At 40.0% G+C, this 25,985-nt stretch overlaps 21 non-coding genes across 21 annotated transcripts; 11 read left to right on the forward strand and 10 right to left on the reverse strand.

Annotated features, from left to right (window-relative positions):
• The first annotated feature begins 23 nt into the window (after positions 1 to 23).
• Positions 24 to 142, forward strand: LOC137408954 (5S ribosomal RNA). Its single transcript, XR_010980203.1, has one exon. It is a non-coding gene; the product is annotated as a 5S ribosomal RNA (ribosomal RNA).
• A 2,169-nt stretch (positions 143 to 2,311) lies between these two features.
• LOC137409415 (5S ribosomal RNA) lies at positions 2,312 to 2,430 on the reverse strand. Its single transcript, XR_010980636.1, has one exon. It is a non-coding gene; the product is annotated as a 5S ribosomal RNA (ribosomal RNA).
• Positions 2,431 to 2,564: 134 nt separating this feature from the next.
• LOC137408955 (5S ribosomal RNA) lies at positions 2,565 to 2,683 on the forward strand. The gene has a single exon (XR_010980204.1). It is a non-coding gene; the product is annotated as a 5S ribosomal RNA (ribosomal RNA).
• A 2,106-nt stretch (positions 2,684 to 4,789) lies between these two features.
• On the reverse strand, positions 4,790 to 4,908 carry LOC137409307 (5S ribosomal RNA). Its single transcript, XR_010980534.1, has one exon. It is a non-coding gene; the product is annotated as a 5S ribosomal RNA (ribosomal RNA).
• A 134-nt stretch (positions 4,909 to 5,042) lies between these two features.
• On the forward strand, positions 5,043 to 5,161 carry LOC137408956 (5S ribosomal RNA). The gene has a single exon (XR_010980205.1). It is a non-coding gene; the product is annotated as a 5S ribosomal RNA (ribosomal RNA).
• A 2,143-nt stretch (positions 5,162 to 7,304) lies between these two features.
• LOC137409416 (5S ribosomal RNA) lies at positions 7,305 to 7,423 on the reverse strand. The gene has a single exon (XR_010980637.1). It is a non-coding gene; the product is annotated as a 5S ribosomal RNA (ribosomal RNA).
• Positions 7,424 to 7,557: 134 nt separating this feature from the next.
• Positions 7,558 to 7,676, forward strand: LOC137408958 (5S ribosomal RNA). Its single transcript, XR_010980207.1, has one exon. It is a non-coding gene; the product is annotated as a 5S ribosomal RNA (ribosomal RNA).
• A 2,099-nt stretch (positions 7,677 to 9,775) lies between these two features.
• On the reverse strand, positions 9,776 to 9,894 carry LOC137409417 (5S ribosomal RNA). Its single transcript, XR_010980638.1, has one exon. It is a non-coding gene; the product is annotated as a 5S ribosomal RNA (ribosomal RNA).
• A 135-nt stretch (positions 9,895 to 10,029) lies between these two features.
• LOC137408959 (5S ribosomal RNA) lies at positions 10,030 to 10,148 on the forward strand. Its single transcript, XR_010980208.1, has one exon. It is a non-coding gene; the product is annotated as a 5S ribosomal RNA (ribosomal RNA).
• Positions 10,149 to 12,235: 2,087 nt separating this feature from the next.
• LOC137409418 (5S ribosomal RNA) lies at positions 12,236 to 12,354 on the reverse strand. The gene has a single exon (XR_010980639.1). It is a non-coding gene; the product is annotated as a 5S ribosomal RNA (ribosomal RNA).
• Positions 12,355 to 12,489: 135 nt separating this feature from the next.
• On the forward strand, positions 12,490 to 12,608 carry LOC137408960 (5S ribosomal RNA). Its single transcript, XR_010980209.1, has one exon. It is a non-coding gene; the product is annotated as a 5S ribosomal RNA (ribosomal RNA).
• A 2,100-nt stretch (positions 12,609 to 14,708) lies between these two features.
• On the reverse strand, positions 14,709 to 14,827 carry LOC137409420 (5S ribosomal RNA). Its single transcript, XR_010980640.1, has one exon. It is a non-coding gene; the product is annotated as a 5S ribosomal RNA (ribosomal RNA).
• A 135-nt stretch (positions 14,828 to 14,962) lies between these two features.
• LOC137408961 (5S ribosomal RNA) lies at positions 14,963 to 15,081 on the forward strand. Its single transcript, XR_010980210.1, has one exon. It is a non-coding gene; the product is annotated as a 5S ribosomal RNA (ribosomal RNA).
• Positions 15,082 to 17,168: 2,087 nt separating this feature from the next.
• On the reverse strand, positions 17,169 to 17,287 carry LOC137409421 (5S ribosomal RNA). Its single transcript, XR_010980641.1, has one exon. It is a non-coding gene; the product is annotated as a 5S ribosomal RNA (ribosomal RNA).
• Positions 17,288 to 17,422: 135 nt separating this feature from the next.
• On the forward strand, positions 17,423 to 17,541 carry LOC137408962 (5S ribosomal RNA). The gene has a single exon (XR_010980211.1). It is a non-coding gene; the product is annotated as a 5S ribosomal RNA (ribosomal RNA).
• A 2,093-nt stretch (positions 17,542 to 19,634) lies between these two features.
• On the reverse strand, positions 19,635 to 19,753 carry LOC137409422 (5S ribosomal RNA). The gene has a single exon (XR_010980642.1). It is a non-coding gene; the product is annotated as a 5S ribosomal RNA (ribosomal RNA).
• Positions 19,754 to 19,888: 135 nt separating this feature from the next.
• Positions 19,889 to 20,007, forward strand: LOC137408964 (5S ribosomal RNA). The gene has a single exon (XR_010980213.1). It is a non-coding gene; the product is annotated as a 5S ribosomal RNA (ribosomal RNA).
• Positions 20,008 to 22,109: 2,102 nt separating this feature from the next.
• Positions 22,110 to 22,228, reverse strand: LOC137409423 (5S ribosomal RNA). The gene has a single exon (XR_010980643.1). It is a non-coding gene; the product is annotated as a 5S ribosomal RNA (ribosomal RNA).
• A 134-nt stretch (positions 22,229 to 22,362) lies between these two features.
• Positions 22,363 to 22,481, forward strand: LOC137409185 (5S ribosomal RNA). The gene has a single exon (XR_010980423.1). It is a non-coding gene; the product is annotated as a 5S ribosomal RNA (ribosomal RNA).
• Positions 22,482 to 24,630: 2,149 nt separating this feature from the next.
• Positions 24,631 to 24,749, reverse strand: LOC137409424 (5S ribosomal RNA). Its single transcript, XR_010980644.1, has one exon. It is a non-coding gene; the product is annotated as a 5S ribosomal RNA (ribosomal RNA).
• A 134-nt stretch (positions 24,750 to 24,883) lies between these two features.
• LOC137408965 (5S ribosomal RNA) lies at positions 24,884 to 25,002 on the forward strand. The gene has a single exon (XR_010980214.1). It is a non-coding gene; the product is annotated as a 5S ribosomal RNA (ribosomal RNA).
• The last annotated feature ends 983 nt before the right edge of the window (positions 25,003 to 25,985 follow it).

The following is a 25,985-nucleotide window of genomic DNA, read 5'->3' on the forward strand; positions in this document are numbered from 1 at the left end:
TGTGTCTCGAAGAGCGCATCAGTGTCTACGGCCATATCACGTTGAAAACGCCAGTTCTCGTCCGATCACTGAAGCTAAGCAACGTCGAGCCCGGTTAGTACTTGGATGGGTGACCGCCTGGGAATACCGGGTGCTGTAGACTTTTTATTTATTTTTACATCTTGCTATCTTCATCGCGATCTTCGCGCTATCTTCATCTACATGTACATGTACATGTACATGTTCATGAGCATGAACATGTACTACGTATGCGTTATATATATATACATATACTATGTACTATGTACTATGTACTATGTACTATGTACTACGTACGTGTAGTGTGTAACAGTATATATAACTTTGCTGCTGCATTTCCGCGTCAAAACCCTTCTGGCAAGCGTGATCAATTAAAGCGCGACACTTTTTGTAGTCGAAGGATGTACTCTACTCGTGTATAACGAAAACTGTTGCAGCGTCCGATCTCAACATAAAAATAACATATTCTCACTTTTAATCCGAAGAAATCTCTTTTAAAGGAAGTTTGTTACTTTTTCTCGACATAAAGTGACGCGCTATCGTAGATCTTATTAGTTTACCGGCTATCTAATGTCTACGCGTGTAAAGACAGGTGAGTAGTAAGCGCCGTTCTTTGGCTTGTTCTTCTCATCTACGAGTTCGAAAGAAAACAGCCCTACATAGAAAGCTTTTACTTACGCGAACAGGTGTGTTAAAAAGATGTTCACGTCGAACCAAATAAAGCGATGCTTTAGAAATGGTGTAATAGCCTCCAAACGAGTACGCTCGCGTTCGACCGCCGCGCGAGTAGCTTCAACTCCTAACGAAACAATCGTAGTACGTCTACTATATACACGTGTAAATTAGGATTCGTTTGCTCTCTCAACATCTGAAAGAGCGGTTAATCGCGCTGCAACGAAACATTCATGCGTACCATGTAAACTAGGATTCGTTCGCTCTCTCAATATTTGAAAGAGCGGTCAATCGCGCTGCCGGTTATTCGTCCAGCTCGCTCATTAGCTATGAAAAGCTATCGAGTTACTTCGAACGCATAGCTTAAAACTTTGCCATTGCGTAACGAATATTCCCGGCTCAAACGAATCGTTGATATTGTGCAAATTAGGAGTCGTGTGTACTCTCATACTTCGACGGCGTAGTTGTTCGCGCTCGATAATATTCGACTCGTTCACTCATTGGCTAAACGCATAGCGTTCAAGATCTCGCCGATTCGTACGAAGGTTGCAGGCTCGTTACCGCCGCTTCACGCGCTTTAGATTATTTCGTCAGCATTTTGAAAACTACGGTAAATATTTTCCTTTTAAATAATTATAATCGCGTGGAAATGACCTTACGCGAAAGTAGGCTTTTCGCTAGAGATAATTCCGCAAAGATAAAAACTGATGGAGCAACCTTAGCTACGCGCTGGCCCGCGCTCATCACCGAACTTAGTTGCCGTCGTAACGTAGATTCCACGTTCCGGTTTGTAATTCGTTTCGAAACTTTTTGACACAATTTACCTTTTAGACTTTTACGCATCCGCGAGTACGGTTTTGTTTCATCACGACCGAAGACGATCGCTCGAGTTTACATTACGAGAATGCGTATTTTGCGGCGAAAGGCCGAGTCGAGTTTCGTTTAGTTATTTATTTTAGCTTTTAGGTAAACTCGTAACGCCGACATACGAGTTGCGCAATTAAAAGGAAATCTTAACGCGAGTTTCTTGAGCTATTACGCCGCGCAAAATGAAAACGAATCGAAATTATATCCTCTTTAAAATACACGGGTAGCAGCGGCGCATGGCTGGTGAAGATGAGGAGATTGAAGCTAGCCGGATAGCATCAAGTACTAATAATATTCATATTATCCAGTTTCGGCTAAAACCTTTGAATGGAAATGATTTTTTATTTTATATCAAAAGATAGAGCGAATTAAAAGACTTTTAAATGGAAATGATTTTTTATTTTATATCAAAAGATAGAGCGAATTAAAAGACTTTTAAATGGAAATGATTTTTTATTTTATATCAAAAGATAGAGCGAATTAAAAGACTTTTAAATGGAAATGATTTTTTGTTTTAAATCAAGAGATAGAGCGAATTAAAAGACTTTTAAATGGAAATGATTTTTTATTTTACATCAAGAGATAGAGCGAATTAAAAGACTTTCAAGCGGAAATGATTTTTTATTTTACATCAAGAGATAGAGCGAATTAAAAGACTTTCAAGCGGAAATGATTTTTTATTCTATATCAAGAGATAGAGTGAATTAAAGAAGCTTGAAAATTCTAAATTAGTATAATTTTGATAAAAACTAAAGGTCTACAGCACCCGGTATTCCCAGGCGGTCACCCATCCAAGTACTAACCGGGCTCGACGTTGCTTAGCTTCAGTGATCGGACGAGAACTGGCGTTTTCAACGTGATATGGCCGTAGACATTTAGTAAGCTTCAACAGACGCTAATGAGAAACGTGGCAATAATCAGCGAACGCCCATTGGACAATATAGTCACGGCTTGGTGAGCATTATTATAACTCTGCGTTAATAGCGTGTCTCGAAGAGCGCATCAGTGTCTACGGCCATATCACGTTGAAAACGCCAGTTCTCGTCCGATCACTGAAGCTAAGCAACGTCGAGCCCGGTTAGTACTTGGATGGGTGACCGCCTGGGAATACCGGGTGCTGTAGACTTTTTATTTATTTTTACATCTTGCTATCTTCATCGCGATCTTCGCGCTATCTTTATCTACATGTACATGTACATGTACATGTTCATGAGCATGAACATGTACTACGTATGCGTTATATATATATACATATACTATGTACTATGTACTATGTACTATGTACTACGTACGTGTAGTGTGTAACAGTATATATAACTTTGCTGCTGCATTTCCGCGTCAAAACCCTTCTGGCAAGCGTGATCAATTAAAGCGCGACACTTTTTGTAGTCGAAGGATGTACTCTACTCGTGTATAACGAAAACTGTTGCAGCGTCCGATCTCAACATAAAAATAACATATTCTCACTTTTAATCCGAAGAAATCTCTTTTAAAGGAAGTTTGTTACTTTTTCTCGACATAAAGTGACGCGCTATCGTAGATCTTATTAGTTTACCGGCTATCTAATGTCTACGCGTGTAAAGACAGGTGAGTAGTAAGCGCCGTTCTTTGGCTTGTTCTTCTCATCTACGAGTTCGAAAGAAAACAGCCCTACATAGAAAGCTTTTACTTACGCGAACAGGTGTGTTAAAAAGATGTTCACGTCGAACCAAATAAAGCGATGCTTTAGAAATGGTGTAATAGCCTCCAAACGAGTACGCTCGCGTTCGACCGCCGCGCGAGTAGCTTCAACTCCTAACGAAACAATCGTAGTACGTCTACTATATACACGTGTAAATTAGGATTCGTTTGCTCTCTCAACATCTGAAAGAGCGGTTAATCGCGCTGCAACGAAACATTCATGCGTACCATGTAAACTAGGATTCGTTCGCTCTCTCAATATTTGAAAGAGCGGTCAATCGCGCTGCCGGTTATTCGTCCAGCTCGCTCATTAGCTATGAAAAGCTATCGAGTTACTTCGAACGCATAGCTTAAAACTTTGCCATTGCGTAACGAATATTCCCGGCTCAAACGAATCGTTGATATTGTGCAAATTAGGAGTCGTGTGTACTCTCATATTTCGACGGCGTAGTTGTTCGCGCTCGATAATATTCGACTCGTTCACTCATTGGCTAAACGCATAGCGTTCAAGATCTCGCCGATTCGTACGAAGGTTGCAGGCTCGTTACCGCCGCTTCACGCGCTTTAGATTATTTCGTCAGCATTTTGAAAACTACGGTAAATATTTTCCTTTTAAATAATTATAATCACGTGGAAATGACCTTACGCGAAAGTAGGCTTTTCGCTAGAGATAATTCCGCAAAGATAAAAACTGATGGAGCAACCTTAGCTACGCGCTGGCCCGCGCTCATCACCGAACTTAGTTGCCGTCGTAACGTAGATTCCACGTTCCGGTTTGTAATTCGTTTCGAAACTTTTTGACACAATTTACCTTTTAGACTTTTACGCATCCGCGAGTACGGTTTTGTTTCATCACGATCGAAGACGATCGCTCGAGTTTACATTACGAGAATGCGTATTTTGCGGCGAAAGGCCGAGTCGAGTTTCGTTTAGTTATTTATTTTAGCTTTTAGGTAAACTCGTAACGCCGACATACGAGTTGCGCAATTAAAAGGAAATCTTAACGCGAGTTTCTTGAGCTATTACGCCGCGCAAAATGAAAACGAATCGAAATTATATCCTCTTTAAAATACACGGGTAGCAGCGGCGCATGGCTGGTGAAGATGAGGAGATTGAAGCTAGCCGGATAGCATCAAGTACTAATAATATTCATATTATCCAGTTTCGGCTAAAACCTTTGAATGGAAATGATTTTTTATTTTATATCAAAAGATAGAGCGAATTAAAAGACTTTTAAATGGAAATGATTTTTTATTTTATATCAAAAGATAGAGCGAATTAAAAGACTTTTAAATGGAAATGATTTTTTGTTTTAAATCAAGAGATAGAGCGAATTAAAAGACTTTTAAATGGAAATGATTTTTTATTTTACATCAAGAGATAGAGCGAATTAAAAGACTTTCAAGCGGAAATGATTTTTTATTTTACATCAAGAGATAGAGCGAATTAAAAGACTTTCAAGCGGAAATGATTTTTTATTCTATATCAAGAGATAGAGTGAATTAAAGAAGCTTGAAAATTCTAAATTAGTATAATTTTGATAAAAACTAAAGGTCTACAGCACCCGGTATTCCCAGGCGGTCACCCATCCAAGTACTAACCAGGCTCGACGTTGCTTAGCTTCAGTGATCGGACGAGAACTGGCGTTTTCAACGTGATATGGCCGTAGACATTTAGTAAGCTTCAACAGACGCTAATGAGAAACGTGGCAATAATCAGCGAACGCCCATTGGACAATATAGTCACGGCTTGGTGAGCATTATTATAACTCTGCGTTAATAGCGTGTCTCGAAGAGCGCATCAGTGTCTACGGCCATATCACGTTGAAAACGCCAGTTCTCGTCCGATCACTGAAGCTAAGCAACGTCGAGCCCGGTTAGTACTTGGATGGGTGACCGCCTGGGAATACCGGGTGCTGTAGACTTTTTATTTATTTTTACATCTTGCTATCTTCATCGCGATCTTCGCGCTATCTTCATCTACATGTACATGTTCATGTACATGAACATGTACTACGTATGCGTTATATATATATACATATACTATGTACTATGTACTATGTACTACGTACGTGTAGTGTGTAACAGTATATATAACTTTGCTGCTGCATTTCCGCGTCAAAACCCTTCTGGCAAGCGTGATCAATTAAAGCGCGACACTTTTTGTAGTCGAAGGATGTACTCTACTCGTGTATAACGAAAACTGTTGCAGCGTCCGATCTCAACATAAAAATAACATATTCTCACTTTTAATCCGAAGAAATCTCTTTTAAAGGAAGTTTGTTACTTTTTCTCGACATAAAGTGACGCGCTATCGTAGATCTTATTAGTTTACCGGCTATCTAATGTCTACGCGTGTAAAGACAGGTGAGTAGTAAGCGCCGTTCTTTGGCTTGTTCTTCTCATCTACGAGTTCGAAAGAAAACAGCCCTACATAGAAAGCTTTTACTTACGCGAACAGGTGTGTTAAAAAGATGTTCACGTCGAACCAAATAAAGCGATGCTTTAGAAATGGTGTAATAGCCTCCAAACGAGTACGCTCGCGTTCGACCGCCGCGCGAGTAGCTTCAACTCCTAACGAAACAATCGTAGTACGTCTACTATATACACGTGTAAATTAGGATTCGTTTGCTCTCTCAACATCTGAAAGAGCGGTTAATCGCGCTGCAACGAAACATTCATGCGTACCATGTAAACTAGGATTCGTTCGCTCTCTCAATATTTGAAAGAGCGGTCAATCGCGCTGCCGGTTATTCGTCCAGCTCGCTCATTAGCTATGAAAAGCTATCGAGTTACTTCGAACGCATAGCTTAAAACTTTGCCATTGCGTAACGAATATTCCCGGCTCAAACGAATCGTTGATATTGTGCAAATTAGGAGTCGTGTGTACTCTCATACTTCGACGGCGTAGTTGTTCGCGCTCGATAATATTCGACTCGTTCACTCATTGGCTAAACGCATAGCGTTCAAGATCTCGCCGATTCGTACGAAGGTTGCAGGCTCGTTACCGCCGCTTCACGCGCTTTAGATTATTTCGTCAGCATTTTGAAAACTACGGTAAATATTTTCCTTTTAAATAATTATAATCGCGTGGAAATGACCTTACGCGAAAGTAGGCTTTTCGCTAGAGATAATTCCGCAAAGATAAAAACTGATGGAGCAACCTTAGCTACGCGCTGGCCCGCGCTCATCACCGAACTTAGTTGCCGTCGTAACGTAGATTCCACGTTCCGGTTTGTAATTCGTTTCGAAACTTTTTGACACAATTTACCTTTTAGACTTTTACGCATCCGCGAGTACGGTTTTGTTTCATCACGACCGAAGACGATCGCTCGAGTTTACATTACGAGAATGCGTATTTTGCGGCGAAAGGCCGAGTCGAGTTTCGTTTAGTTATTTATTTTAGCTTTTAGGTAAACTCGTAACGCCGACATACGAGTTGCGCAATTAAAAGGAAATCTTAACGCGAGTTTCTTGAGCTATTACGCCGCGCAAAATGAAAACGAATCGAAATTATATCCTCTTTAAAATACACGGGTAGCAGCGGCGCATGGCTGGTGAAGATGAGGAGATTGAAGCTAGCCGGATAGCATCAAGTACTAATAATATTCATATTATCCAGTTTCGGCTAAAACCTTTGAATGGAAATGATTTTTTATTTTATATCAAAAGATAGAGCGAATTAAAAGACTTTTAAATGGAAATGATTTTTTATTTTATATCAAAAGATAGAGCGAATTAAAAGACTTTTAAATGGAAATGATTTTTTATTTTATATCAAAAGATAGAGCGAATTAAAAGACTTTTAAATGGAAATGATTTTTTGTTTTAAATCAAGAGATAGAGCGAATTAAAAGACTTTTAAATGGAAATGATTTTTTATTTTACATCAAGAGATAGAGCGAATTAAAAGACTTTCAAGCGGAAATGATTTTTTATTTTACATCAAGAGATAGAGCGAATTAAAAGACTTTCAAGCGGAAATGATTTTTTATTCTATATCAAGAGATAGAGTGAATTAAAGAAGCTTGAAAATTCTAAATTAGTATAATTTTGATAAAAACTAAAGGTCTACAGCACCCGGTATTCCCAGGCGGTCACCCATCCAAGTACTAACCGGGCTCGACGTTGCTTAGCTTCAGTGATCGGACGAGAACTGGCGTTTTCAACGTGATATGGCCGTAGACATTTAGTAAGCTTCAACAGACGCTAATGAGAAACGTGGCAATAATCAGCGAACGCCCATTGGACAATATAGTCACGGCTTGGTGAGCATTATTATAACTCTGCGTTAATAGCGTGTCTCGAAGAGCGCATCAGTGTCTACGGCCATATCACGTTGAAAACGCCAGTTCTCGTCCGATCACTGAAGCTAAGCAACGTCGAGCCCGGTTAGTACTTGGATGGGTGACCGCCTGGGAATACCGGGTGCTGTAGACTTTTTATTTATTTTTACATCTTGCTATCTTCATCGCGATCTTCGCGCTATCTTTATCTACATGTACATGTACATGTACATGTTCATGAGCATGAACATGTACTACGTATGCGTTATATATATATACATATACTATGTACTATGTACTATGTACTACGTACGTGTAGTGTGTAACAGTATATATAACTTTGCTGCTGCATTTCCGCGTCAAAACCCTTCTGGCAAGCGTGATCAATTAAAGCGCGACACTTTTTGTAGTCGAAGGATGTACTCTACTCGTGTATAACGAAAACTGTTGCAGCGTCCGATCTCAACATAAAAATAACATATTCTCACTTTTAATCCGAAGAAATCTCTTTTAAAGGAAGTTTGTTACTTTTTCTCGACATAAAGTGACGCGCTATCGTAGATCTTATTAGTTTACCGGCTATCTAATGTCTACGCGTGTAAAGACAGGTGAGTAGTAAGCGCCGTTCTTTGGCTTGTTCTTCTCATCTACGAGTTCGAAAGAAAACAGCCCTACATAGAAAGCTTTTACTTACGCGAACAGGTGTGTTAAAAAGATGTTCACGTCGAACCAAATAAAGCGATGCTTTAGAAATGGTGTAATAGCCTCCAAACGAGTACGCTCGCGTTCGACCGCCGCGCGAGTAGCTTCAACTCCTAACGAAACAATCGTAGTACGTCTACTATATACACGTGTAAATTAGGATTCGTTTGCTCTCTCAACATCTGAAAGAGCGGTTAATCGCGCTGCAACGAAACATTCATGCGTACCATGTAAACTAGGATTCGTTCGCTCTCTCAATATTTGAAAGAGCGGTCAATCGCGCTGCCGGTTATTCGTCCAGCTCGCTCATTAGCTATGAAAAGCTATCGAGTTACTTCGAACGCATAGCTTAAAACTTTGCCATTGCGTAACGAATATTCCCGGCTCAAACGAATCGTTGATATTGTGCAAATTAGGAGTCGTGTGTACTCTCATATTTCGACGGCGTAGTTGTTCGCGCTCGATAATATTCGACTCGTTCACTCATTGGCTAAACGCATAGCGTTCAAGATCTCGCCGATTCGTACGAAGGTTGCAGGCTCGTTACCGCCGCTTCACGCGCTTTAGATTATTTCGTCAGCATTTTGAAAACTACGGTAAATATTTTCCTTTTAAATAATTATAATCACGTGGAAATGACCTTACGCGAAAGTAGGCTTTTCGCTAGAGATAATTCCGCAAAGATAAAAACTGATGGAGCAACCTTAGCTACGCGCTGGCCCGCGCTCATCACCGAACTTAGTTGCCGTCGTAACGTAGATTCCACGTTCCGGTTTGTAATTCGTTTCGAAACTTTTTGACACAATTTACCTTTTAGACTTTTACGCATCCGCGAGTACGGTTTTGTTTCATCACGATCGAAGACGATCGCTCGAGTTTACATTACGAGAATGCGTATTTTGCGGCGAAAGGCCGAGTCGAGTTTCGTTTAGTTATTTATTTTAGCTTTTAGGTAAACTCGTAACGCCGACATACGAGTTGCGCAATTAAAAGGAAATCTTAACGCGAGTTTCTTGAGCTATTACGCCGCGCAAAATGAAAACGAATCGAAATTATATCCTCTTTAAAATACACGGGTAGCAGCGGCGCATGGCTGGTGAAGATGAGGAGATTGAAGCTAGCCGGATAGCATCAAGTACTAATAATATTCATATTATCCAGTTTCGGCTAAAACCTTTGAATGGAAATGATTTTTTATTTTATATCAAAAGATAGAGCGAATTAAAAGACTTTTAAATGGAAATGATTTTTTATTTTATATCAAAAGATAGAGCGAATTAAAAGACTTTTAAATGGAAATGATTTTTTGTTTTAAATCAAGAGATAGAGCGAATTAAAAGACTTTTAAATGGAAATGATTTTTTATTTTACATCAAGAGATAGAGCGAATTAAAAGACTTTCAAGCGGAAATGATTTTTTATTTTACATCAAGAGATAGAGCGAATTAAAAGACTTTCAAGCGGAAATGATTTTTTATTCTATATCAAGAGATAGAGTGAATTAAAGAAGCTTGAAAATTCTAAATTAGTATAATTTTGATAAAAACTAAAGGTCTACAGCACCCGGTATTCCCAGGCGGTCACCCATCCAAGTACTAACCGGGCTCGACGTTGCTTAGCTTCAGTGATCGGACGAGAACTGGCGTTTTCAACGTGATATGGCCGTAGACATTTAGTAAGCTTCAACAGACGCTAAATGAGAAACGTGGCAATAATCAGCGAACGCCCATTGGACAATATAGTCACGGCTTGGTGAGCATTATTATAACTCTGCGTTAATAGCGTGTCTCGAAGAGCGCATCAGTGTCTACGGCCATATCACGTTGAAAACGCCAGTTCTCGTCCGATCACTGAAGCTAAGCAACGTCGAGCCCGGTTAGTACTTGGATGGGTGACCGCCTGGGAATACCGGGTGCTGTAGACTTTTTATTTATTTTTACATCTTGCTATCTTCATCGCGATCTTCGCGCTATCTTCATCTACATGTACATGTTCATGTACATGAACATGTACTACGTATGCGTTATATATATATACATATACTATGTACTATGTACTATGTACTACGTACGTGTAGTGTGTAACAGTATATATAACTTTGCTGCTGCATTTCCGCGTCAAAACCCTTCTGGCAAGCGTGATCAATTAAAGCGCGACACTTTTTGTAGTCGAAGGATGTACTCTACTCGTGTATAACGAAAACTGTTGCAGCGTCCGATCTCAACATAAAAATAACATATTCTCACTTTTAATCCGAAGAAATCTCTTTTAAAGGAAGTTTGTTACTTTTTCTCGACATAAAGTGACGCGCTATCGTAGATCTTATTAGTTTACCGGCTATCTAATGTCTACGCGTGTAAAGACAGGTGAGTAGTAAGCGCCGTTCTTTGGCTTGTTCTTCTCATCTACGAGTTCGAAAGAAAACAGCCCTACATAGAAAGCTTTTACTTACGCGAACAGGTGTGTTAAAAAGATGTTCACGTCGAACCAAATAAAGCGATGCTTTAGAAATGGTGTAATAGCCTCCAAACGAGTACGCTCGCGTTCGACCGCCGCGCGAGTAGCTTCAACTCCTAACGAAACAATCGTAGTACGTCTACTATATACACGTGTAAATTAGGATTCGTTTGCTCTCTCAACATCTGAAAGAGCGGTTAATCGCGCTGCAACGAAACATTCATGCGTACCATGTAAACTAGGATTCGTTCGCTCTCTCAATATTTGAAAGAGCGGTCAATCGCGCTGCCGGTTATTCGTCCAGCTCGCTCATTAGCTATGAAAAGCTATCGAGTTACTTCGAACGCATAGCTTAAAACTTTGCCATTGCGTAACGAATATTCCCGGCTCAAACGAATCGTTGATATTGTGCAAATTAGGAGTCGTGTGTACTCTCATACTTCGACGGCGTGGTTGTTCGCGCTCGATAATATTCGACTCGTTCACTCATTGGCTAAACGCATAGCGTTCAAGATCTCGCCGATTCGTACGAAGGTTGCAGGCTCGTTACCGCCGCTTCACGCGCTTTAGATTATTTCGTCAGCATTTTGAAAACTACGGTAAATATTTTCCTTTTAAATAATTATAATCGCGTGGAAATGACCTTACGCGAAAGTAGGCTTTTCGCTAGAGATAATTCCGCAAAGATAAAAACTGATGGAGCAACCTTAGCTACGCGCTGGCCCGCGCTCATCACCGAACTTAGTTGCCGTCGTAACGTAGATTCCACGTTCCGGTTTGTAATTCGTTTCGAAACTTTTTGACACAATTTACCTTTTAGACTTTTACGCATCCGCGAGTACGGTTTTGTTTCATCACGATCGAAGACGATCGCTCGAGTTTACATTACGAGAATGCGTATTTTGCGGCGAAAGGCCGAGTCGAGTTTCGTTTAGTTATTTATTTTAGCTTTTAGGTAAACTCGTAACGCCGACATACGAGTTGCGCAATTAAAAGGAAATCTTAACGCGAGTTTCTTGAGCTATTACGCCGCGCAAAATGAAAACGAATCGAAATTATATCCTCTTTAAAATACACGGGTAGCAGCGGCGCATGGCTGGTAAAGATGAGGAGATTGAAGCTAGCCGGATAGCATCAAGTACTAATAATATTCATATTATCCAGTTTCGGCTAAAACCTTTGAATGGAAATGATTTTTTATTTTATATCAAAAGATAGAGCGAATTAAAAGACTTTTAAATGGAAATGATTTTTTATTTTATATCAAAAGATAGAGCGAATTAAAAGACTTTTAAATGGAAATGATTTTTTGTTTTAAATCAAGAGATAGAGCGAATTAAAAGACTTTTAAATGGAAATGATTTTTTATTTTACATCAAGAGATAGAGCGAATTAAAAGACTTTCAAGCGGAAATGATTTTTTATTTTACATCAAGAGATAGAGCGAATTAAAAGACTTTCAAGCGGAAATGATTTTTTATTCTATATCAAGAGATAGAGTGAATTAAAGAAGCTTGAAAATTCTAAATTAGTATAATTTTGATAAAAACTAAAGGTCTACAGCACCCGGTATTCCCAGGCGGTCACCCATCCAAGTACTAACCGGGCTCGACGTTGCTTAGCTTCAGTGATCGGACGAGAACTGGCGTTTTCAACGTGATATGGCCGTAGACATTTAGTAAGCTTCAACAGACGCTAAATGAGAAACGTGGCAATAATCAGCGAACGCCCATTGGACAATATAGTCACGGCTTGGTGAGCATTATTATAACTCTGCGTTAATAGCGTGTCTCGAAGAGCGCATCAGTGTCTACGGCCATATCACGTTGAAAACGCCAGTTCTCGTCCGATCACTGAAGCTAAGCAACGTCGAGCCCGGTTAGTACTTGGATGGGTGACCGCCTGGGAATACCGGGTGCTGTAGACTTTTTATTTATTTTTACATCTTGCTATCTTCATCGCGATCTTCGCGCTATCTTCATCTACATGTACATGTACATGTTCATGTACATGAACATGTACTACGTATGCGTTATATATATATACATATACTATGTACTATGTACTATGTACTATGTACTACGTACGTGTAGTGTGTAACAGTATATATAACTTTGCTGCTGCATTTCCGCGTCAAAACCCTTCTGGCAAGCGTGATCAATTAAAGCGCGACACTTTTTGTAGTCGAAGGATGTACTCTACTCGTGTATAACGAAAACTGTTGCAGCGTCCGATCTCAACATAAAAATAACATATTCTCACTTTTAATCCGAAGAAATCTCTTTTAAAGGAAGTTTGTTACTTTTTCTCGACATAAAGTGACGCGCTATCGTAGATCTTATTAGTTTACCGGCTATCTAATGTCTACGCGTGTAAAGACAGGTGAGTAGTAAGCGCCGTTCTTTGGCTTGTTCTTCTCATCTACGAGTTCGAAAGAAAACAGCCCTACATAGAAAGCTTTTACTTACGCGAACAGGTGTGTTAAAAAGATGTTCACGTCGAACCAAATAAAGCGATGCTTTAGAAATGGTGTAATAGCCTCCAAACGAGTACGCTCGCGTTCGACCGCCGCGCGAGTAGCTTCAACTCCTAACGAAACAATCGTAGTACGTCTACTATATACACGTGTAAATTAGGATTCGTTTGCTCTCTCAACATCTGAAAGAGCGGTTAATCGCGCTGCAACGAAACATTCATGCGTACCATGTAAACTAGGATTCGTTCGCTCTCTCAATATTTGAAAGAGCGGTCAATCGCGCTGCCGGTTATTCGTCCAGCTCGCTCATTAGCTATGAAAAGCTATCGAGTTACTTCGAACGCATAGCTTAAAACTTTGCCATTGCGTAACGAATATTCCCGGCTCAAACGAATCGTTGATATTGTGCAAATTAGGAGTCGTGTGTACTCTCATACTTCGACGGCGTGGTTGTTCGCGCTCGATAATATTCGACTCGTTCACTCATTGGCTAAACGCATAGCGTTCAAGATCTCGCCGATTCGTACGAAGGTTGCAGGCTCGTTACCGCCGCTTCACGCGCTTTAGATTATTTCGTCAGCATTTTGAAAACTACGGTAAATATTTTCCTTTTAAATAATTATAATCGCGTGGAAATGACCTTACGCGAAAGTAGGCTTTTCGCTAGAGATAGTTCCGCAAAGATAAAAACTGATGGAGCAACCTTAGCTACGCGCTGGCCCGCGCTCATCACCGAACTTAGTTGCCGTCGTAACGTAGATTCCACGTTCCGGTTTGTAATTCGTTTCGAAACTTTTTGACACAATTTACCTTTTAGACTTTTACGCATCCGCGAGTACGGTTTTGTTTCATCACGATCGAAGACGATCGCTCGAGTTTACATTACGAGAATGCGTATTTTGCGGCGAAAGGCCGAGTCGAGTTTCGTTTAGTTATTTATTTTAGCTTTTAGGTAAACTCGTAACGCCGACATACGAGTTGCGCAATTAAAAGGAAATCTTAACGCGAGTTTCTTGAGCTATTACGCCGCGCAAAATGAAAACGAATCGAAATTATATCCTCTTTAAAATACACGGGTAGCAGCGGCGCATGGCTGGTAAAGATGAGGAGATTGAAGCTAGCCGGATAGCATCAAGTACTAATAATATTCATATTATCCAGTTTCGGCTAAAACCTTTGAATGGAAATGATTTTTTATTTTATATCAAAAGATAGAGCGAATTAAAAGACTTTTAAATGGAAATGATTTTTTATTTTATATCAAAAGATAGAGCGAATTAAAAGACTTTTAAATGGAAATGATTTTTTGTTTTAAATCAAGAGATAGAGCGAATTAAAAGACTTTTAAATGGAAATGATTTTTTATTTTACATCAAGAGATAGAGCGAATTAAAAGACTTTCAAGCGGAAATGATTTTTTATTTTACATCAAGAGATAGAGCGAATTAAAAGACTTTCAAGCGGAAATGATTTTTTATTCTATATCAAGAGATAGAGTGAATTAAAGAAGCTTGAAAATTCTAAATTAGTATAATTTTGATAAAAACTAAAGGTCTACAGCACCCGGTATTCCCAGGCGGTCACCCATCCAAGTACTAACCGGGCTCGACGTTGCTTAGCTTCAGTGATCGGACGAGAACTGGCGTTTTCAACGTGATATGGCCGTAGACATTTAGTAAGCTTCAACAGACGCTAAATGAGAAACGTGGCAATAATCAGCGAACGCCCATTGGACAATATAGTCACGGCTTGGTGAGCATTATTATAACTCTGCGTTAATAGCGTGTCTCGAAGAGCGCATCAGTGTCTACGGCCATATCACGTTGAAAACGCCAGTTCTCGTCCGATCACTGAAGCTAAGCAACGTCGAGCCCGGTTAGTACTTGGATGGGTGACCGCCTGGGAATACCGGGTGCTGTAGACTTTTTATTTATTTTTACATCTTGCTATCTTCATCGCGATCTTCGCGCTATCTTCATCTACATGTACATGTTCATGTACATGAACATGTACTACGTATGCGTTATATATATATACATATACTATGTACTATGTACTATGTACTACGTACGTGTAGTGTGTAACAGTATATATAACTTTGCTGCTGCATTTCCGCGTCAAAACCCTTCTGGCAAGCGTGATCAATTAAAGCGCGACACTTTTTGTAGTCGAAGGATGTACTCTACTCGTGTATAACGAAAACTGTTGCAGCGTCCGATCTCAACATAAAAATAACATATTCTCACTTTTAATCCGAAGAAATCTCTTTTAAAGGAAGTTTGTTACTTTTTCTCGACATAAAGTGACGCGCTATCGTAGATCTTATTAGTTTACCGGCTATCTAATGTCTACGCGTGTAAAGACAGGTGAGTAGTAAGCGCCGTTCTTTGGCTTGTTCTTCTCATCTACGAGTTCGAAAGAAAACAGCCCTACATAGAAAGCTTTTACTTACGCGAACAGGTGTGTTAAAAAGATGTTCACGTCGAACCAAATAAAGCGATGCTTTAGAAATGGTGTAATAGCCTCCAAACGAGTACGCTCGCGTTCGACCGCCGCGCGAGTAGCTTCAACTCCTAACGAAACAATCGTAGTACGTCTACTATATACACGTGTAAATTAGGATTCGTTTGCTCTCTCAACATCTGAAAGAGCGGTTAATCGCGCTGCAACGAAACATTCATGCGTACCATGTAAACTAGGATTCGTTCGCTCTCTCAATATTTGAAAGAGCGGTCAATCGCGCTGCCGGTTATTCGTCCAGCTCGCTCATTAGCTATGAAAAGCTATCGAGTTACTTCGAACGCATAGCTTAAAACTTTGCCATTGCGTAACGAATATTCCCGGCTCAAACGAATCGTTGATATTGTGCAAATTAGGAGTCGTGTGTACTCTCATACTTCGACGGCGTGGTTGTTCGCGCTCGATAATATTCGACTCGTTCACTCATTGGCTAAACGCATAGCGTTCAAGATCTCGCCGATTCGTACGAAGGTTGCAGGCTCGTTACCGCCGCTTCACGCGCTTTAGATTATTTCGTCAGCATTTTGAAAACTACGGTAAATATTTTCCTTTTAAATAATTATAATCGCGTGGAAATGACCTTACGCGAAAGTAGGCTTTTCGCTAGAGATAATTCCGCAAAGATAAAAACTGATGGAGCAACCTTAGCTACGCGCTGGCCCGCGCTCATCACCGAACTTAGTTGCCGTCGTAACGTAGATTCCACGTTCCGGTTTGTAATTCGTTTCGAAACTTTTTGACACAATTTACCTTTTAGACTTTTACGCATCCGCGAGTACGGTTTTGTTTCATCACGATCGAAGACGATCGCTCGAGTTTACATTACGAGAATGCGTATTTTGCGGCGAAAGGCCGAGTCGAGTTTCGTTTAGTTATTTATTTTAGCTTTTAGGTAAACTCGTAACGCCGACATACGAGTTGCGCAATTAAAAGGAAATCTTAACGCGAGTTTCTTGAGCTATTACGCCGCGCAAAATGAAAACGAATCGAAATTATATCCTCTTTAAAATACACGGGTAGCAGCGGCGCATGGCTGGTAAAGATGAGGAGATTGAAGCTAGCCGGATAGCATCAAGTACTAATAATATTCATATTATCCAGTTTCGGCTAAAACCTTTGAATGGAAATGATTTTTTATTTTATATCAAAAGATAGAGCGAATTAAAAGACTTTTAAATGGAAATGATTTTTTATTTTATATCAAAAGATAGAGCGAATTAAAAGACTTTTAAATGGAAATGATTTTTTGTTTTAAATCAAGAGATAGAGCGAATTAAAAGACTTTTAAATGGAAATGATTTTTTATTTTACATCAAGAGATAGAGCGAATTAAAAGACTTTCAAGCGGAAATGATTTTTTATTTTACATCAAGAGATAGAGCGAATTAAAAGACTTTCAAGCGGAAATGATTTTTTATTCTATATCAAGAGATAGAGTGAATTAAAGAAGCTTGAAAATTCTAAATTAGTATAATTTTGATAAAAACTAAAGGTCTACAGCACCCGGTATTCCCAGGCGGTCACCCATCCAAGTACTAACCGGGCTCGACGTTGCTTAGCTTCAGTGATCGGACGAGAACTGGCGTTTTCAACGTGATATGGCCGTAGACATTTAGTAAGCTTCAACAGACGCTAAATGAGAAACGTGGCAATAATCAGCGAACGCCCATTGGACAATATAGTCACGGCTTGGTGAGCATTATTATAACTCTGCGTTAATAGCGTGTCTCGAAGAGCGCATCAGTGTCTACGGCCATATCACGTTGAAAACGCCAGTTCTCGTCCGATCACTGAAGCTAAGCAACGTCGAGCCCGGTTAGTACTTGGATGGGTGACCGCCTGGGAATACCGGGTGCTGTAGACTTTTTATTTATTTTTACATCTTGCTATCTTCATCGCGATCTTCGCGCTATCTTCATCTACATGTACATGTACATGTTCATGTACATGAACATGTACTACGTATGCGTTATATATATATACATATACTATGTACTATGTACTATGTACTACGTACGTGTAGTGTGTAACAGTATATATAACTTTGCTGCTGCATTTCCGCGTCAAAACCCTTCTGGCAAGCGTGATCAATTAAAGCGCGACACTTTTTGTAGTCGAAGGATGTACTCTACTCGTGTATAACGAAAACTGTTGCAGCGTCCGATCTCAACATAAAAATAACATATTCTCACTTTTAATCCGAAGAAATCTCTTTTAAAGGAAGTTTGTTACTTTTTCTCGACATAAAGTGACGCGCTATCGTAGATCTTATTAGTTTACCGGCTATCTAATGTCTACGCGTGTAAAGACAGGTGAGTAGTAAGCGCCGTTCTTTGGCTTGTTCTTCTCATCTACGAGTTCGAAAGAAAACAGCCCTACATAGAAAGCTTTTACTTACGCGAACAGGTGTGTTAAAAAGATGTTCACGTCGAACCAAATAAAGCGATGCTTTAGAAATGGTGTAATAGCCTCCAAACGAGTACGCTCGCGTTCGACCGCCGCGCGAGTAGCTTCAACTCCTAACGAAACAATCGTAGTACGTCTACTATATACACGTGTAAATTAGGATTCGTTTGCTCTCTCAACATCTGAAAGAGCGGTTAATCGCGCTGCAACGAAACATTCATGCGTACCATGTAAACTAGGATTCGTTCGCTCTCTCAATATCTGAAAGAGCGGTCAATCGCGCTGCCGGTTATTCGTCCAGCTCGCTCATTAGCTATGAAAAGCTATCGAGTTACTTCGAACGCATAGCTTAAAACTTTGCCATTGCGTAACGAATATTCCCGGCTCAAACGAATCGTTGATATTGTGCAAATTAGGAGTCGTGTGTACTCTCATACTTCGACGGCGTGGTTGTTCGCGCTCGATAATATTCGACTCGTTCACTCATTGGCTAAACGCATAGCGTTCAAGATCTCGCCGATTCGTACGAAGGTTGCAGGCTCGTTACCGCCGCTTCACGCGCTTTAGATTATTTCGTCAGCATTTTGAAAACTACGGTAAATATTTTCCTTTTAAATAATTATAATCGCGTGGAAATGACCTTACGCGAAAGTAGGCTTTTCGCTAGAGATAATTCCGCAAAGATAAAAACTGATGGAGCAACCTTAGCTACGCGCTGGCCCGCGCTCATCACCGAACTTAGTTGCCGTCGTAACGTAGATTCCACGTTCCGGTTTGTAATTCGTTTCGAAACTTTTTGACACAATTTACCTTTTAGACTTTTATGCATCCGCGAGTACGGTTTTGTTTCATCACGATCGAAGACGATCGCTCGAGTTTACATTACGAGAATGCGTATTTTGCGGCGAAAGGCCGAGTCGAGTTTCGTTTAGTTATTTATTTTAGCTTTTAGGTAAACTCGTAACGCCGACATACGAGTTGCGCAATTAAAAGGAAATCTTAACGCGAGTTTCTTGAGCTATTACGCCGCGCAAAATGAAAACGAATCGAAATTATATCCTCTTTAAAATACACGGGTAGCAGCGGCGCATGGCTGGTGAAGATGAGGAGATTGAAGCTAGCCGGATAGCATCAAGTACTAATAATATTCATATTATCCAGTTTCGGCTAAAACCTTTGAATGGAAATGATTTTTTATTTTATATCAAAAGATAGAGCGAATTAAAAGACTTTTAAATGGAAATGATTTTTTATTTTATATCAAAAGATAGAGCGAATTAAAAGACTTTTAAATGGAAATGATTTTTTGTTTTAAATCAAGAGATAGAGCGAATTAAAAGACTTTTAAATGGAAATGATTTTTTATTTTACATCAAGAGATAGAGCGAATTAAAAGACTTTCAAGCGGAAATGATTTTTTATTTTACATCAAGAGATAGAGCGAATTAAAAGACTTTCAAGCGGAAATGATTTTTTATTCTATATCAAGAGATAGAGTGAATTAAAGAAGCTTGAAAATTCTAAATTAGTATAATTTTGATAAAAACTAAAGGTCTACAGCACCCGGTATTCCCAGGCGGTCACCCATCCAAGTACTAACCGGGCTCGACGTTGCTTAGCTTCAGTGATCGGACGAGAACTGGCGTTTTCAACGTGATATGGCCGTAGACATTTAGTAAGCTTCAACAGACGCTAAATGAGAAACGTGGCAATAATCAGCGAACGCCCATTGGACAATATAGTCACGGCTTGGTGAGCATTATTATAACTCTGCGTTAATAGCGTGTCTCGAAGAGCGCATCAGTGTCTACGGCCATATCACGTTGAAAACGCCAGTTCTCGTCCGATCACTGAAGCTAAGCAACGTCGAGCCCGGTTAGTACTTGGATGGGTGACCGCCTGGGAATACCGGGTGCTGTAGACTTTTTATTTATTTTTACATCTTGCTATCTTCATCGCGATCTTCGCGCTATCTTCATCTACATGTACATGTACATGTTCATGTACATGAACATGTACTACGTATGCGTTATATATATATATACATATACTATGTACTATGTACTATGTACTATGTACTACGTACGTGTAGTGTGTAACAGTATATATAACTTTGCTGCTGCATTTCCGCGTCAAAACCCTTCTGGCAAGCGTGATCAATTAAAGCGCGACACTTTTTGTAGTCGAAGGATGTACTCTACTCGTGCATAACGAAAACTGTTGCAGCGTCCGATCTCAACATAAAAATAACATATTCTCACTTTTAATCCGAAGAAATCTCTTTTAAAGGAAGTTTGTTACTTTTTCTCGACATAAAGTGACGCGCTATCGTAGATCTTATTAGTTTACCGGCTATCTAATGTCTACGCGTGTAAAGACAGGTGAGTAGTAAGCGCCGTTCTTTGGCTTGTTCTTCTCATCTACGAGTTCGAAAGAAAACAGCCCTACATAGAAAGCTTTTACTTACGCGAACAGGTGTGTTAAAAAGATGTTCACGTCGAACCAAATAAAGCGATGCTTTAGAAATGGTGTAATAGCCTCCAAACGAGTACGCTCGCGTTCAACCGCCGCGCGAGTAGCTTCAACTCCTAACGAAACAATCGTAGTACGTCTACTATATACACGTGTAAATTAGGATTCGTTTGCTCTCTCAACATCTGAAAGAGCGGTTAATCGCGCTGCAACGAAACATTCATGCGTACCATGTAAACTAGGATTCGTTCGCTCTCTCAATATTTGAAAGAGCGGTCAATCGCGCTGCCGGTTATTCGTCCAGCTCGCTCATTAGCTATGAAAAGCTATCGAGTTACTTCGAACGCATAGCTTAAAACTTTGCCATTGCGTAACGAATATTCCCGGCTCAAACGAATCGTTGATATTGTGCAAATTAGGAGTCGTGTGTACTCTCATACTTCGACGGCGTGGTTGTTCGCGCTCGATAATATTCGACTCGTTCACTCATTGGCTAAACGCATAGCGTTCAAGATCTCGCCGATTCGTACGAAGGTTGCAGGCTCGTTACCGCCGCTTCACGCGCTTTAGATTATTTCGTCAGCATTTTGAAAACTACGGTAAATATTTTCCTTTTAAATAATTATAATCGCGTGGAAATGACCTTACGCGAAAGTAGGCTTTTCGCTAGAGATAATTCCGCAAAGATAAAAACTGATGGAGCAACCTTAGCTACGCGCTGGCCCGCGCTCATCACCGAACTTAGTTGCCGTCGTAACGTAGATTCCACGTTCCGGTTTGTAATTCGTTTCGAAACTTTTTGACACAATTTACCTTTTAGACTTTTACGCATCCGCGAGTACGGTTTTGTTTCATCACGATCGAAGACGATCGCTCGAGTTTACATTACGAGAATGCGTATTTTGCGGCGAAAGGCCGAGTCGAGTTTCGTTTAGTTATTTATTTTAGCTTTTAGGTAAACTCGTAACGCCGACATACGAGTTGCGCAATTAAAAGGAAATCTTAACGCGAGTTTCTTGAGCTATTACGCCGCGCAAAATGAAAACGAATCGAAATTATATCCTCTTTAAAATACACGGGTAGCAGCGGCGCATGGCTGGTGAAGATGAGGAGATTGAAGCTAGCCGGATAGCATCAAGTACTAATAATATTCATATTATCCAGTTTCGGCTAAAACCTTTGAATGGAAATGATTTTTTATTTTATATCAAAAGATAGAGCGAATTAAAAGACTTTTAAATGGAAATGATTTTTTATTTTATATCAAAAGATAGAGCGAATTAAAAGACTTTTAAATGGAAATGATTTTTTGTTTTAAATCAAGAGATAGAGCGAATTAAAAGACTTTTAAATGGAAATGATTTTTTATTTTACATCAAGAGATAGAGCGAATTAAAAGACTTTCAAGCGGAAATGATTTTTTATTTTACATCAAGAGATAGAGCGAATTAAAAGACTTTCAAGCGGAAATGATTTTTTATTCTATATCAAGAGATAGAGTGAATTAAAGAAGCTTGAAAATTCTAAATTAGTATAATTTTGATAAAAACTAAAGGTCTACAGCACCCGGTATTCCCAGGCGGTCACCCATCCAAGTACTAACCGGGCTCGACGTTGCTTAGCTTCAGTGATCGGACGAGAACTGGCGTTTTCAACGTGATATGGCCGTAGACATTTAGTAAGCTTCAACAGACGCTAATGAGAAACGTGGCAATAATCAGCGAACGCCCATTGGACAATATAGTCACGGCTTGGTGAGCATTATTATAACTCTGCGTTAATAGCGTGTCTCGAAGAGCGCATCAGTGTCTACGGCCATATCACGTTGAAAACGCCAGTTCTCGTCCGATCACTGAAGCTAAGCAACGTCGAGCCCGGTTAGTACTTGGATGGGTGACCGCCTGGGAATACCGGGTTCTGTAGACTTTTTATTTATTTTTACATCTTGCTATCTTCATCGCGATCTTCGCGCTATCTTCATCTACATGTACATGTACATGTTCATGTACATGAACATGTACTACGTATGCGTTATATATATATACATATACTATGTACTATGTACTATGTACTACGTACGTGTAGTGTGTAACAGTATATATAACTTTGCTGCTGCATTTCCGCGTCAAAACCCTTCTGGCAAGCGTGATCAATTAAAGCGCGACACTTTTTGTAGTCGAAGGATGTACTCTACTCGTGTATAACGAAAACTGTTGCAGCGTCCGATCTCAACATAAAAATAACATATTCTCACTTTTAATCCGAAGAAATCTCTTTTAAAGGAAGTTTGTTACTTTTTCTCGACATAAAGTGACGCGCTATCGTAGATCTTATTAGTTTACCGGCTATCTAATGTCTACGCGTGTAAAGACAGGTGAGTAGTAAGCGCCGTTCTTTGGCTTGTTCTTCTCATCTACGAGTTCGAAAGAAAACAGCCCTACATAGAAAGCTTTTACTTACGCGAACAGGTGTGTTAAAAAGATGTTCACGTCGAACCAAATAAAGCGATGCTTTAGAAATGGTGTAATAGCCTCCAAACGAGTACGCTCGCGTTCGACCGCCGCGCGAGTAGCTTCAACTCCTAACGAAACAATCGTAGTACGTCTACTATATACACGTGTAAATTAGGATTCGTTTGCTCTCTCAACATCTGAAAGAGCGGTTAATCGCGCTGCAACGAAACATTCATGCGTACCATGTAAACTAGGATTCGTTCGCTCTCTCAATATTTGAAAGAGCGGTCAATCGCGCTGCCGGTTATTCGTCCAGCTCGCTCATTAGCTATGAAAAGCTATCGAGTTACTTCGAACGCATAGCTTAAAACTTTGCCATTGCGTAACGAATATTCCCGGCTCAAACGAATCGTTGATATTGTGCAAATTAGGAGTCGTGTGTACTCTCATACTTCGACGGCGTAGTTGTTCGCGCTCGATAATATTCGACTCGTTCACTCATTGGCTAAACGCATAGCGTTCAAGATCTCGCCGATTCGTACGAAGGTTGCAGGCTCGTTACCGCCGCTTCACGCGCTTTAGATTATTTCGTCAGCATTTTGAAAACTACGGTAAATATTTTCCTTTTAAATAATTATAATCGCGTGGAAATGACCTTACGCGAAAGTAGGCTTTTCGCTAGAGATAATTCCGCAAAGATAAAAACTGATGGAGCAACCTTAGCTACGCGCTGGCCCGCGCTCATCACCGAACTTAGTTGCCGTCGTAACGTAGATTCCACGTTCCGGTTTGTAATTCGTTTCGAAACTTTTTGACACAATTTACCTTTTAGACTTTTACGCATCCGCGAGTACGGTTTTGTTTCATCACGACCGAAGACGATCGCTCGAGTTTACATTACGAGAATGCGTATTTTGCGGCGAAAGGCCGAGTCGAGTTTCGTTTAGTTATTTATTTTAGCTTTTAGGTAAACTCGTAACGCCGACATACGAGTTGCGCAATTAAAAGGAAATCTTAACGCGAGTTTCTTGAGCTATTACGCCGCGCAAAATGAAAACGAATCGAAATTATATCCTCTTTAAAATACACGGGTAGCAGCGGCGCATGGCTGGTGAAGATGAGGAGATTGAAGCTAGCCGGATAGCATCAAGTACTAATAATATTCATATTATCCAGTTTCGGCTAAAACCTTTGAATGGAAATGATTTTTTATTTTATATCAAAAGATAGAGCGAATTAAAAGACTTTTAAATGGAAATGATTTTTTATTTTATATCAAAAGATAGAGCGAATTAAAAGACTTTTAAATGGAAATGATTTTTTATTTTATATCAAAAGATAGAGCGAATTAAAAGACTTTTAAATGGAAATGATTTTTTGTTTTAAATCAAGAGATAGAGCGAATTAAAAGACTTTTAAATGAAAATGATTTTTTATTTTACATCAAGAGATAGAGCGAATTAAAAGACTTTCAAGCGGAAATGATTTTTTATTTTACATCAAGAGATAGAGCGAATTAAAAGACTTTCAAGCGGAAATGATTTTTTATTCTATATCAAGAGATAGAGTGAATTAAAGAAGCTTGAAAATTCTAAATTAGTATAATTTTGATAAAAACTAAAGGTCTACAGCACCCGGTATTCCCAGGCGGTCACCCATCCAAGTACTAACCGGGCTCGACGTTGCTTAGCTTCAGTGATCGGACGAGAACTGGCGTTTTCAACGTGATATGGCCGTAGACATTTAGTAAGCTTCAACAGACGCTAATGAGAAACGTGGCAATAATCAGCGAACGCCCATTGGACAATATAGTCACGGCTTGGTGAGCATTATTATAACTCTGCGTTAATAGCGTGTCTCGAAGAGCGCATCAGTGTCTACGGCCATATCACGTTGAAAACGCCAGTTCTCGTCCGATCACTGAAGCTAAGCAACGTCGAGCCCGGTTAGTACTTGGATGGGTGACCGCCTGGGAATACCGGGTGCTGTAGACTTTTTATTTATTTTTACATCTTGCTATCTTCATCGCGATCTTCGCGCTATCTTCATCTACATGTACATGTTCATGTACATGAACATGTACTACGTATGCGTTATATATATATACATATACTATGTACTATGTACTATGTACTACGTACGTGTAGTGTGTAACAGTATATATAACTTTGCTGCTGCATTTCCGCGTCAAAACCCTTCTGGCAAGCGTGATCAATTAAAGCGCGACACTTTTTGTAGTCGAAGGATGTACTCTACTCGTGTATAACGAAAACTGTTGCAGCGTCCGATCTCAACATAAAAATAACATATTCTCACTTTTAATCCGAAGAAATCTCTTTTAAAGGAAGTTTGTTACTTTTTCTCGACATAAAGTGACGCGCTATCGTAGATCTTATTAGTTTACCGGCTATCTAATGTCTACGCGTGTAAAGACAGGTGAGTAGTAAGCGCCGTTCTTTGGCTTGTTCTTCTCATCTACGAGTTCGAAAGAAAACAGCCCTACATAGAAAGCTTTTACTTACGCGAACAGGTGTGTTAAAAAGATGTTCACGTCGAACCAAATAAAGCGATGCTTTAGAAATGGTGTAATAGCCTCCAAACGAGTACGCTCGCGTTCGACCGCCGCGCGAGTAGCTTCAACTCCTAACGAAACAATCGTAGTACGTCTACTATATACACGTGTAAATTAGGATTCGTTTGCTCTCTCAACATCTGAAAGAGCGGTTAATCGCGCTGCAACGAAACATTCATGCGTACCATGTAAACTAGGATTCGTTCGCTCTCTCAATATTTGAAAGAGCGGTCAATCGCGCTGCCGGTTATTCGTCCAGCTCGCTCATTAGCTATGAAAAGCTATCGAGTTACTTCGAACGCATAGCTTAAAACTTTGCCATTGCGTAACGAATATTCCCGGCTCAAACGAATCGTTGATATTGTGCAAATTAGGAGTCGTGTGTACTCTCATACTTCGACGGCG

The sequence above is a fragment of the Watersipora subatra genome, chromosome 11 (genome assembly GCF_963576615.1).
Source record: "Watersipora subatra chromosome 11, tzWatSuba1.1, whole genome shotgun sequence".
Taxonomy (NCBI): domain Eukaryota; kingdom Metazoa; phylum Bryozoa; class Gymnolaemata; order Cheilostomatida; family Watersiporidae; genus Watersipora; species Watersipora subatra.